Source organism: Oryctolagus cuniculus, chromosome 4, assembly GCF_964237555.1.
Source record: "Oryctolagus cuniculus chromosome 4, mOryCun1.1, whole genome shotgun sequence".
Taxonomy (NCBI): Eukaryota; Metazoa; Chordata; class Mammalia; order Lagomorpha; family Leporidae; genus Oryctolagus; species Oryctolagus cuniculus.
In genome coordinates, this window is record NC_091435.1 from 123,902,556 (window position 1) to 123,916,115 (window position 13,560).

Sequence of the window (13,560 nt, forward strand, 5' to 3'; positions counted from 1 at the left end):
TCTGTCTCTCCCTCTCATTGTCTGTAATGCTATCTCTCAAATAAATAAATAAAATCTTTTAAAAAAATAGTATAGGTATTCTCTATATTTAAAAAACAAAAAAGGGCTGATGATGAGCAACTTGATATGTTATCCCTCTTAGTATTTTTTTTGTTTGTTCTACTTAATACTTTTGGTTGAATACTGTAATCAATACACAATTCTTCTTAAGTGCTGAAACTTAACTGAAAAGTGATAGCTGTTAAATGTAAGAGTGGGAATAAGAGAGGGAAGAGATGTGCAATTCGGGACATGCTCAAGCTGACTTACCTCAAACGGTAGAGTTAGAAACATACCAGGGGATTCCAATTCAATCCCATCAAGGTGGCATGTACCAATGCCATCTCACTAGTCCCAGTGATCAATTTCTGTTCACAATTGATCATAATGATAGGACTAAGAACCAAAGGGATCACATAAACAAGAATAGTGTCTGCAAATACTAGCTGATAGAATCAAAAAGGGAGAGAATGATCCAACATGGGAAGTGGGATACACAGCAGACCCATAGAATGGCAGATGTCCTAAACAGCACTCTGACCTCAGAATCAGCCCTTAAGGCATCTGGATCCGGCTGAAAAGCCCATGAGAGTATTTCAGGCATGGAAAGCCAAGACACTCTGGGGAAAAAAAAAAAACTAAATGAAAGATCTCTGCGAGTGAGATCCCAGTGGAAAGAATGGGTCATCAAAGAAGGAGGTACCTTTCTCTGAAGAGAGGAGAGAACTTCCACTTTGACCATGGCCTTGTCTAAATATGATCAGAGTCAGTGAACTCAGGGGGCTTCCATAGCCTTGGCAGCTCATGACAAGAGCCTAGGGTGATTACTGATGCCATAAACAAGAGTGTCAATTTGTTAAGTCAACAACAGGAGTCACTGTGCACTTACTCCTCATGTAGGATCTTTGTCCTTAGTGTGCTGTACATTGAGATTTAATGCTATAACTAGTACTCAAACAGTATTTTTCACTTTATGTTTCTGTGTGGGAGCAAACTGTTGAAATATTTACTTAATGTATGCTAAAGTGATCTTCTGTATATAAAGAGAAACGAAAATGAAAAAAAAAAACCAAAAAAGGCTCATTTCTTATTTGTTTAACTTTAAAATGTTTACTTTATTTGAAAGGCACAGAGAGAGAGATCATCCATCTGCTGGTTCACTCGCCCAAATGCCCACAACAGCCATGGCTAGGCCAGGCTGAAGCCAGGAGCCAGGAACTCCACCTAGGTCTTCTACATGGGTGTCAGGGACTCAAGTATTTGAAGCATCATCTGCTGCCTCCTAGGGATATTCATTAGCAGGAGGCTGGATCAGAAATGGAGTAGCTGGGACTCCAACTAAGTATACTCCAATTTGGGATGCAGGTATCCCAAGGAGTAACTTCAGCCATTGTGCTAAATGCTTATCCCTCTTGTATCATTTTTTAAAGATAGTATCAGACTTGTCTGGTCATAAGAACTACTTGGTGCATTCATTAAAACTATAGTTTTGGTGGACATTTGGTCTAGTGGTTGAGCCACTAGTTCAGAAGCCCACATCCCTCACTGAGTACCTGGGTTTGAGTCCCAGCTCCAATCTTGATACCAGCTTCCTGCTAATGTAGACCCTGGGAGCAGCAGTGATGCTCCAAGAAGTTGGGGTCTCTGCCACCCACTTGGGAGACCCAGATTATTCTCCTGGCTCCTGGTTTTGGCCTGGTCCAACCCCAACCATTGTGTACATTTAGGCAGTAAATTAGCAAATAGGTGTTCTCTCAATCCCTCTGCCTCTCAAAAATTAAAACAAACAAAATGCAGGGTTCTGTTGCTTACTAATGAGTGGACAAATGACCTACTATTTCAAAACCTGATCTGAGGCAAATTAATCTTTCATAAAATAAACAGTGAGTCTTAGAATCTTGGAGATTCTAAATCAGGATGTCTGGATAGACATGAAAGAATGTGCATTTTCAATAGGTCTCTTTGCTTATCCATCTGCTGCTCCCACGCACAAATTTTACTCATAGCTCCAGATGTTCTTGTGGTCAGGTAATTTTGGGAAACATTTCCCCAGCTTAAATTCTTAGACAACTTACGAGGTCAATGGTCTATTTTTGTAAGGGGGGAGCCCCCACATCTTTTTTGTTGTTGTTAAGCAAAAGGAATTCAGTGTTTTCATGTGCCTCTATGGAATTCATTGAAATGATTAATGAGTCGACATAGACTTTGGCCTGACAAAGACCTGAGTTTGAATCTCAGCTGTGTGACCACGGATTTCTCTGTCTGACAGGGATATTAAAAGCTTCCACATATGGATAATGTGAAGCTGGAATAAGAGGAAACTAGTCCAGTGTCAGTCCTAGTCAAGTGATTGACACAGGGAGGAAAGGGTCTCTCGGAGTGAAAACGTCTTCCCTTCATTCTCTTGTCATTACTCATTACTCCCGCAAATCCCATGCATTCTCTCACTTCATTTTTCAAATATGAAAAAGGTTATTATTTAATCCTTAACCATCTGTGTAGTATATGATATTGTATTCTCTGATGTTTTATTATTCCTCTAATAAAATAAGATATTCAAAGAAACTGCTTATCTCATAAGCCAGATTAAAAGGATGAAAGAAAAAAAAAGAAAAGAATAATATACTTTGATTTGGGGGACAAATTGCCTTTTTGGAAAACTGCTTTTAAGTGTAGAATATGTATTTTAGCAAATCTGTCCTAAATTTGCTTTCTTAAGTCTAAAATTAAGAGTATGATTTATTCAGAGTTTTATTTATAAATTTATTTATTTAATTTTATTAGTGAGTAATACATTAAAGTAGTTCAAAATCATTTTTACAATGTAGCATACATAGTAAAAAAAAAAAAAGGCTACCCTTGAGGAGGCTGGAATGACTCATAGGATAATAGATTAGAATCCTAACATCAGTAAGAACTCATGTTTATCTTAATGCAGTTACAGATGGTTATATATAGAAATATTTGTAGACATATATGTATACATAGGCTACTATACACAGACATTCCTATGCTCTGTCACTTGAGAGTGACTAAAAAATAACACCTCAGTATTGTATTAATAAACACAGCTAACACTGAGATCTTGGTTCTGAATATCAGTTTTCAATGAAAGGAATCAGACCTCTTTGGAGAAATGGCTCATTCTAGGACGGGACAGGAAATATCAAGATGAGCTTTTCTGGTAGTGCAGGAAAATAAGGAAGTGTTAATAATATCTTACATGCTGGAAATATCTCAAAAGGACAAAGGAAACAACTTCCCAGAGCCAATGCTAAACAATCTGAGCAAAAAAGAAAAAAGTTGTAGTATTGAATTACAACCCAAGAGGAAAATAATACCTGTAAGTCACACTCATATAAATAACAAATTAATAAATGGGGAGGAGAGAGAAACTTCTCATGGAGAAGAAGTCCAAATAATGTATGTAGAGTCTACCATCTAAGAGAGAAGGAACACAGCTTTCCACTCACATCTAGTCTGCACACAGACTTCCTTCCAGTGAGTACAGCATGGACAGGGGAAAGGAGTAACTTTACACTGGAGAAACCAAATACTGCCTCAGCCAGGTGATCAAAGAAAACATCAGTAGTAATAAATCACGTTGATAAATACAGATGTTTTGCCTAACAGTAAGCTGTGGGTTGGATACCTGCACTCCAGGTATCCGAGTGCCTGGATTTGAGTGCTGATTCTGTTTCCAATGCCAGCATCCCGGGGGGGGTGATGATCCAAGAAGCTGAGTTCCTGCCACTCTCTTGGGAGACCTGGATTGCATTGTTACGCCCCAGCTTCAGACTGGCCCAGTCCTGGCTATGGCAGGCATTTGAGGAGTGAACAGCAGATGGGGGAGCTTGCTCACTCTCTTCCCCCACCCCTTTACCTCTCTTCCTCTCTCCCCCACCTCTTGCCTCTCTCCTCCCTCCCTCATTCTAAAATAATAAAATGTTTCTTTAAAAAGTCAGATGGACAGATTTGACAACATAGGATGAAAATGACACTCTGCTCCTGTGCTTTTCCTTTCAAATCGTAACTCTAATGTGATCATGACAAGACTGTCAGACAAATCTAATAGATGGCATCCTGTATCTCATGAGTACTCCTTCAGATGGTCAAGGATGCTAAAAACAAAGAAAGGTTTGAGAAATCATCACTGTCAAAGAAGAGGCTAAGACATGACAACTAAATGTAATGTGGTATCCTGGATGGGATTTGGGAAGAGAAAAAGGAGATTAAAAACGAAGGAAGTCTGAATAAACTAAGGACTTTAGTTAAAACAATTTCTTATTCCTTGTAATGTCTGTTCATCCCTTATAACACATGTGCTCTGCAATGGAAGATGTTAACAACAGGGGAAATCTTGTAAGCAGGATGGGGGTGGCACATAACTTTACATCTTCCACGTTTTCAGTAAATCTCAAATTGCTCTAAAAATAGAGCCTATTTTTAAATTGATAAGAACAGCTACTACACTTGATTCTAGCCAAAAGGCTGACAAGTGATAAAAATAGAGCCTATTTTTAAAAAGACTCCCCTCACTTATCTCTCACTTACCTAATTCTTATTGCCTCCAAAAAGGTAAACACTGTTAGCAATTTCTTGTAAATAAACACTATCCAAAGGTTTTAAAATTTTACGTATGGGGGCTGGCACTGTGGCATAGTAGGTTAAGCCTCCGCCAGCGGCACCATTATCCCATATGGGCACTGGTTCATGTCCCGGCTGCTTGTCTTCTGATCCAGCTCTCTGCTAATGGCCTGGACAGCAGTGGAAGATGTTGTTTACAACCTTTTGGTAATGCTGTGCTTCAGAGGATAATTTTGTACATTTGTTAATCCACTTATAAGATGGTACACCTAGAAAGGGCACTGCGTGGTTGCAGGGTGCATTTGTATTTCAGGCAGCTAAAGACAAATTACCCTCTGTGGAAGCTGTACCAATTTACAGTCCGCCTGGGAATCTGAGTCTCTCCCCTAACCAATTTGCTGTCACACTTCTGAATTTTGTTAATCTAATACATGAAAATATTTTAGTAGTTTTATTTTTCATTGCTCTTATAAATATTTGCAGAATTTAGTTTTGGTTTTGTTTTATTTTGAGAGAAGAAAAGTCAAGGCTAAACTTCAAAACATCACTTAGTTTTGACAAGGACCCACTATTTATTCATTAAAGAATTTCACAACTGCTTATATTTTCACCATCAACAATTCCTGGTGTAATAAATTCCACAGATTTATGTTTTCTGCCATCTACTCTTGCATGTCTTCAGTGTGCTTCCATCTAGCAAGAGATGGCTTCTAGTTCCAAAAGCTCTCCAAGAAGCTACAGCCCTGTGGGCTTGCCCCTAGCAGCTATTCCAGGACTAGAGGAAAGTTCAGGGGATGAGAGAATTTTAACCTCCTAAGGAACACAAAGGAGAGCTATTTTGTAAAATTATTTATTTGAGAGGTAGAGGGTAAGCAAGCAGGTGAGCTCCCCCATTTGCTGGTTCACTCCCTAAATGCTCACAGCAGCCACAGCTGGGCACCAAAGGCCAAGGCAAGGGGCTGAGAACTCAATCCAGGTCTCTATATAGGTGGCAGGGACCCAACTTCTTGAGCTATGACCACTGCCTCCCATGGTGCAAATCAGCAGGAAGCTAGTAATACATAGACACTCCAATACGGGAAGCAGACATCCCAACTGGTATCTTAACATCCAGGACAAATGCCCTAAGAGTGAGTCTCTACGTAGAGTTTGTAGTGCTTATTTGCTTTTTCTCATTTACATAGTCAAAATTCCATATATCAGGTTGACATATTCGACATCACAAGTATAAAGAATTCATTTGAATACAACTTTTGTATGTTCACCATTTAATATTTATTCAGTCCTCACATTGCATTTATTGGCAAAAAGGTATTTGAAGTGTTAGAAGGTTAGAATTTCCACCAGATGTGGAAATCTTTTTATAATAAACCTGAAAGATGTCCATCTACACTCAACTCATTTCTTTACAAGGCAGCCATATATTGTTAAATAGCTCTATTAAGGCAAAGTTATTTTCTAGAATCTGCTTTCCTAAAATTTTAACCTCCTAGTCTTGGTTGGGCAGGTTGGAAAGAGACTTATTTTCTGCCTAGTCTATATGGCAGTCATTAAGAAGCAGTGGCACCTTATAAACTTCACACACTTCAAGGTCCTAAAAAGTCCTCAATAAATGATCTCCAGATTCTATGACACCGATTTCCATCAGACAGAGCTTTCAACACTGCACACAAGGCTTCAGTTATAGACTGAATAAAACATTTAATTTCTTTAATCTAGGCTTTTTCATGGTTAAAACATATCCTATTTTTGTTGATTATACATTTTATAACCTAAAGTAAGTCACCTAACTTGACTAGGGCTGGATTTCATTACTTCTAGTTAGAGAATAATAACAGTGTTTACTTCATTGTGGTTATTGGTTAATTAAATGAGATAATGTATGTCAGTTCTTAACACAACGTCTGGCAAGTAGCTACTGCTCAGTAATTGTAAGCAATTATTATGCTATAGTATAGTAGGAAAGAGAGTGAACTTCAGAACTGGACTACCATGGTTCAAAGCCTGGCTTCAACATTTGCTAGCTGTGTTACCTGGGAGAAGTTATGTAACTTCTCTGGGGCTTACTTAGTTTTTTTATATAGAATGATTTTTTGGTATGGATTTTCAACTAGACAATAACACTTATTTTCAGATGAATATTTATAAGAATTGATCACATAATCATCAAGAAAGCTACTGGTTTCAATTTATCATTTTATTGAAACTTGTTTTATTAATATTCATAATATAAATAGGCCCTATTTGGGGCCAGCAGTGTGGCGTAGTGGGTTAAGCCACCATCTGCAGTGCCAGCATCCCATATGGGTGCCCATTCAAGTGCCAGCTGCTATACTTCTGATCTATCTCCCTGTTAATGTGCCTTGGAAAGCAGTGGAGGATGGCCCCAGAACCCATACAGGAGACCCAGAAGCAGCTCCTAGCTCCTAGCTCCTGGCTCCTAGCTCCCAGCTCCCGGCTCCCGGCTCCCGGCTCCCGGCTTTGGCCTGGCCTACCCCGGGCCATTGTGGCCATTTGGAGAGTGAACCAGCAGATGGAAGATCTCTCTCTCTCTCTGTCTCTCTGTTTGTCTTCCTCTCTCTGTTTTTCATTCTAAGTCTTTCAATAAAAAAAGTAATCTTTTTAAAAAACTACACATATTTATTCTTTTATTTTCAGATATTTGTCTGGTTTTAGTAACAGGGTTACTCTGGTCTTATATAATAAATTGAGAAGTAGATTACTTTTTTGGTTCTTTAAAAATATTACCTGGGGCTGGTAATGTGGCGCACTGGGTTAACGCCCTGGCCTGAAGTGCCGGCATCCCATATGGGTGCCAGTTCAAGTCCTGGCTGATCCACTTCCCATCCAGCTCCCTGCTATGGCCTGGGAAAGCGGCAGAAGATGGCCCAAGTCCTTGGGCCCCTGCACCCTCATGGGAGACTGGAGGAAGCTCCTGGCTCCTGGCTTCAGATCAGCGCAGCTCTGGCCATTGCAGCCAACTGGGGAGTGAACTAGCAGATGGAAGATCCCCCCCACCCCCTCCTCTCCTATCTGTGTAACTCTGACTTTTAAATAAATAAATAAATCTTTAATAAAAAAAATTACCTAAGGGTAATTTGTGGGATAGCGGGTAAAGCCACAGCCTGCAGTAGTGGCATCCCATATGGGTGCCGGTTCAAGTCCTGGCTGCTCCACTTCCGATCCAGCTCTCTGCTATGGCCTGGGAAAGCAGTGGAAGATGGCCCAAGTCCTTGGGCCCCAGCACCCACATGGGAGACCCAGAAGAAGCTCCTGGATCCTGGCTTCAGATAGGTACAACTCCGGCCGTTGCAGCCAATTGGAGAGTGAACCAGTGGATGAAAGATCTCTCTCTCTCTCTCTCTCTCTCTGCCTCCCTTCTCTCTGTGTGTAACTCTGACTTTCAAATAAATAAATAATCTAATTAGGATTCTTTTCCTTGAAAATCTGGTATATTTCCTTGTAAACCATTTGGCCTTTTCTTTATGGAAAGATATTGTTTCAGTTTATTCTCTAGTTATAGGAATTTCTAATTTTTTTAGTCAGTCTTGGTAAGATGTTTTCTAATCATATGCCCATTTCATTCAAGACTTAAAAGAGGCTGGTACAACGTTTTTGAGCACATCTTTTTTTTTTTTTTTCCCCACTCTTGCTAGTCACCGCCTCCCTTATATCATTCACTTGTACCTTCTATGTTCTTATAACCAAACTTGCCAGGGCTTGTGTAATTTGCTGGTTTAAAAAGTAATGCTTTGTTTTGTTGATCTTCTTTATTGTATCCCTGTTTTCTATTTTACTGACTGCTGCTCTTGCATTTGTTATATTTTTTCCTTCTATGTTCTTTGGTTTTAATCTTTTCTTTTTATGTATTTAAGTTTATATGTCTTCCTCAAAAAGCACTACTTTGGCTATATTCTGTACATTTTGATACACATTGTTTCAGTTCTAGAAACTTTTACATCTTCAGTAGAATTTCTGATTAAAAGTCATTTAGCATATATTTGCGTAACTATAAATGAGACAAAGATACCTACAATCACCATTCTATTCAATATCGTCTATAAAATCTTAGCCAGTACTTAAGTGTATCACAGACCAAAGGTTATGAATGATCCAACTGCATGCACCTGAGGCCCAAGGAGAAACAGAAAGGGACAGAGTGAGAGGGGGAGGGGGAGGGGAGGGGAAGGAAGGGCGGGGGAAAGGAAAACAGAAACCCTGGCAAGCTTCCAGGAAAACGAAGGAATTATTCTAAAGGAAAAAGAACCAGAGTTGCAGTAGACTGGAAGTTAAAAGCAACACTGAAAGCTAGAAGTGGTGGCACTGACATTTACATTTTACTTATAGAGTAGAAAGCTAGAATCCTACATCTAAGATACTGTTACAACCATCAAGTAGGGAATTATTATAGTACATTTTGTATTTTGAAGGAATATTTATAAGAGTTATATAACTAAACATAGTGAAAAGTTTAGACTCAAAGAATTCTTATAAATCACATTCTTTAATCAAAATACCCTAAAGTTAGATAAATAAAAACATCTTCCCAAAACAATAGTTAGAAATAAAGAAATATACTCCTAGATAATTCTGCCATCAAATAAAAAAATGAAACATTATAGATTATTTGTCAAATATTGAAAAGGAGAATGATTCATATTAAAAGCTATGAGATAGGAAGTTTTACTCAGGAAAATCTGTACCCTGAAGAGCCCTTATTATTTAAATAAATAAAAAGAGAGATAAATACAAAAAATAAGTACTCACCTTCAAAAACTTAAAAAGTTAAAAAAAGAACAAAAAGACACCAAGAAGATGCATTTAATAAATACACAAGTGCAAATTCATACAGAAAATAAAAGTTGTAGAAAACATTAAAGATACCAAAAATAAGTATCTGAAAAGGCCAAGATACAATAAAGCCCTTATAAGTCTGATCAATAATAAAAGATAAAACAAAATAGACAAGATTAAAAATCAGAAATCAGGTATAATCACAGACAGAAGACAAATTTTAAAGGTAAGAATATTATAGGCTACTTATGCTACAAAGTTTATATTGTAACATTAAAAAAAAAAAGGATGAATTCCTGTCAAGATGTAAACAGTTAAAACTGATTTGAGGAGACATGAAAAGTAAATAGTTAAATTACCACAGAAAATTTTGGAGACTGCTAGTGAGAGAGAGAAAGGTGAATTACATGACTTCATAATTGAATTTCACCTAAACATTTTGGGTTACCTAAACACACTGAATATTATCTAACTTTTAAAGAACAGATAATCCAATGTTATTTAGCCTACTTTTATATAAAATTCACTTAATTTTAAAATAAAATCCTGGTAAAATTAGTGCCCCTTCAATAAATAAAATCTGATAGACCAATTTCACTTATGAATATCGATATGGAACTTATACATAAAATATACCCTGTGGAGAACAATATATTAAAAGGAAAGTAATGTAGGGTCTATTACACATAAGCAAAGGTGCTTCATTATTGGGAAATTTACCAACATTAATCCATTTTACAAGTTGGTTGAAGAAGAAAAACATGGAGTTATATCAGTAGATGATGAAAAGGCATTTGACAAAAACTTAAAAGCATTTCTAGGAAAACATCTAAGTAAAACAGGAATTAAAGGAAAATAATGTGACTAAAGACAAACATAAATCTAGTTCCAACTGGTGAAATACCAATTTCAATTAAAATCAGGAATTAGGTATGAGTAAAGAACATCACCATCACATTATTTAAAACAGTCTCAGAGGTTAAAATAAATTTAATAATCTATAAAAAGATAAGAAAAGTAGCAGATATAAACACTGGAAAAGAATAGATGAACTTTTTGGGAGTTAGATATAGAAAAATCTAAGAGTCATGAATGAAAAATTACTAGAATATAACAAATTTAACAAGAATGGCAAAAAATAAATTTAAGGAAAATGATAAAATCTAATTAAGGAGCATAAAACAATATTTAAAGAAATAGGACCACATACCATATTCTTGAATGAGAAGACTTTTTTAATATTAAAAAGACAATATTACTAATGCTACTAAAAATTAAAATTACTAAAATTATCATTTTCTGAAAATCAGTATATAAATTGAATGCAATTCTAATTAGAATCCATGATGGCCGGCGCCGCGGCTCACTAGGCTAATCCTCCGCCTTGCGGCGCCGGCACACCGGGTTCTAGTCCCGGTTGGGGCGCCGGATTCTGTCCCGGTTGCCCCTCTTCCAGGCCAGCTCTCTGCTGTGGCCAGGGAGTGCAGTGGAGGATGACCCAAGTCCTTGGGCCCTGCACCCCATGGGAGACCAGGAAAAGCACCTGGCTCCTGGCTCCTGCCATCGGATCAGCGTGGTGCGCTGGCCGCAGCGCGCCGGCCGTGGCGGCCACTGGAGGGTGAACCAACGGCAAAGGAAGACCTTTCTCTCTGTCTCTCTCTCTCACTGTCCACTCTGCCTGTCAAACAAACAAACAAACAAACAAAAAGAATCCATGATGACATTAGAATTAAATAAAAATTATCAACGTATATATGGAAGAATAATTGTATGTAGCAAAAGTAGAAAATTTAAAGATTAGGGAGAGAAAAACTTTACTAGGAACCTATCAGCAGCTTTGCGTTAGAGATAATAAAATTATCTTAAAGTTCAAATAGAAGAATGACTGCTTGAAAGTATGTATTTTGAAAATTAACAGCAGGGGAGAGAGAAAAGACAGCACCCATAAGAACATGCTATTAAGTGACTCCATTCAATGCAATATACTATAGGAACATGTAACAGATTAGAAGAGTAGAAGAAAGAACACAACGATAGATACCAGAATAAATTTTAACATTTGATAGATGGTAGTTTTATATAGTGAGAAAAAGATGGATTAATAGATGGTTATTCTATATAGTAGGAAAATGACGGATTACTTATGAGAGGTATTCAAAAAGTTCATAGAAATGTGTAACATGAAAAAAGTATACATGTTTTTAAAAATGTTTTGTACACGGAAAATGGAATTGAAAGGTATGTTAATTTTGATGCAAAAATATTGTTACATATATGCATATTAGAAGTTTTATTAAAGTTCATGGAAAATGTGTATTATGAAAAAACTATGCATGGATTTCAAATATTTTTGCACCAAAATAAGTATCTTTTAATTTCATCTACCCATGAATTTTTTGAAGTATTCTCATACTATATAATACAATGGACTATTCATTTTCAAAAATAATATATCTTGGACCATATAAAAAATAAATTCTTAAATGACCTAATGACTTAAAGAGACTCTTTCAGTATGAGACTGTAACCAAGACTAACCAGATCGTTTGATCATACCAAATGAAAACTTATGACATAATGACATTTAACATAAAAAAGTCCAAAGACAAATTAAGACATTAGAAAAAAATTGAATATTTAAGAATGTAGGAAATGAAGGAAAATAAAGAATGTGACCAAAATACAAACATAAAATCTAATTCCAACTATACAGAAGACAATTAAAGTCTACAAATTCCTGTTAGGTTATCAAAAATTCCAATAACATAAGAGAAAACTGTAACAATCTATAAATAGGTAATTCACAGAAAATAAAAATACCTGATTATATTTCATCTTAATTTGATTTTAAAAGTTTTATCTGGTTTCACATTGCTACCAAATTGATTCGATGACTCATTATTTTCTCTTACCATTGGCATCTCTCCAGATTTTCCTAGTCTGTAGTATACTCCCGTCATTGAAGACTCCCAAGAACAAGTGGGTCAGAGCCATCTGCTATTTCCTTCTCTTCTTTGACTACTCAGATATTCATCACTTCCCTGGTCTTGAGTAGTACTCTCAAACCTATTTTTATCTTAGCCTTCTGTTTGTGGCCATGGAGAAGGCTAAGTACACACAGTGAGACAAACATGAGCCTTGAAGCCCAACTAGGTTTGCTTTCTCTTCCACTCCCTGACACTTACCAGCTATGTGGCATCAGCCATGATACTTTCTGAGCCCTGGTTTTTCTCCTCTGCAAGATGTAATAGTTATATCTGCATTTTATTGTGAAAATAGACAGAGGTTTTTTTATACAAAATGGTAAAATGGTGATCAGCACACTTAGGACCTGAAAGATGTTACTTTTTTCCCCTACTTCAGTTTATTATGTTTAGTTTTGGGAACTGGTTACTGCAAAAGATATTTGCTACAATCTCTTGATGTTCAAAACTCCTCCATTCACTGCTAAGAGCTCATTTTTCTAAAACACTGCTTTTATTATGTTATTCTCCTGAAAACCAATTTTCAATTATTCCTTACAGCCTTCAGGTAAAATGAAACTCCCTAGACTTTTTAGCAAGACATTCATTCCTTTTGAGGTACTGAGAAATTTAAAAACCTTGCCCTAGGTATCCCCCACCACAAATTTTATTATTTTGATTTGGGAAAATGGAGGATTTTCTAAAAATGTGTTTACCATTAGAAGGACTCAGGAAAAAACTTTAAGACGTTGAACTTGGCAATGTTTCTTAGACATGTCACTCAATGGGAAACACACCTTAAAACCTCTACACATCTAAGTAAACAGCCAAAAGAGTGAGAAAGCAATTTATGGAGTAGAATTATATATCTAATATGGTGCTAATATCCTGAATTTATGAAGAATTTCTACAACTCAACAACAAAAGGGCCCAAATTATCATTTTTTAAAATGGGCAAAGAACTTGAATGACAATTCTTTAAGGAAGATGTATAAATAGCCAACAAGTAAATGAGAAGATGCTCAACACCAATAATCATAAGAGAAATACAAATCAAAATTATAATGACATGGAATGGCAGATGTCCTAAACAGCACTCTGGCCTTAGAATCAGCCCTTAAAGCATTTGGATCTGGCTATAAGTCCATGAGAGTTTCTCAGGCATGGAAAGCCAAGA

At 36.9% G+C, this 13,560-nt stretch overlaps 1 protein-coding gene and 1 pseudogene across 11 annotated transcripts in view; both read right to left on the bottom strand.

Annotated features, from left to right (window-relative positions):
* Positions 1-13,560, bottom strand: part of LEKR1 (leucine, glutamate and lysine rich 1) — a 221,482-nt gene that overhangs the window by 110,916 nt on the left and 97,006 nt on the right. The gene's annotated exons all lie outside the window — the stretch shown is intronic.
* LOC127483117 (U2 spliceosomal RNA) lies at positions 4,341-4,542 on the bottom strand (annotated as a pseudogene).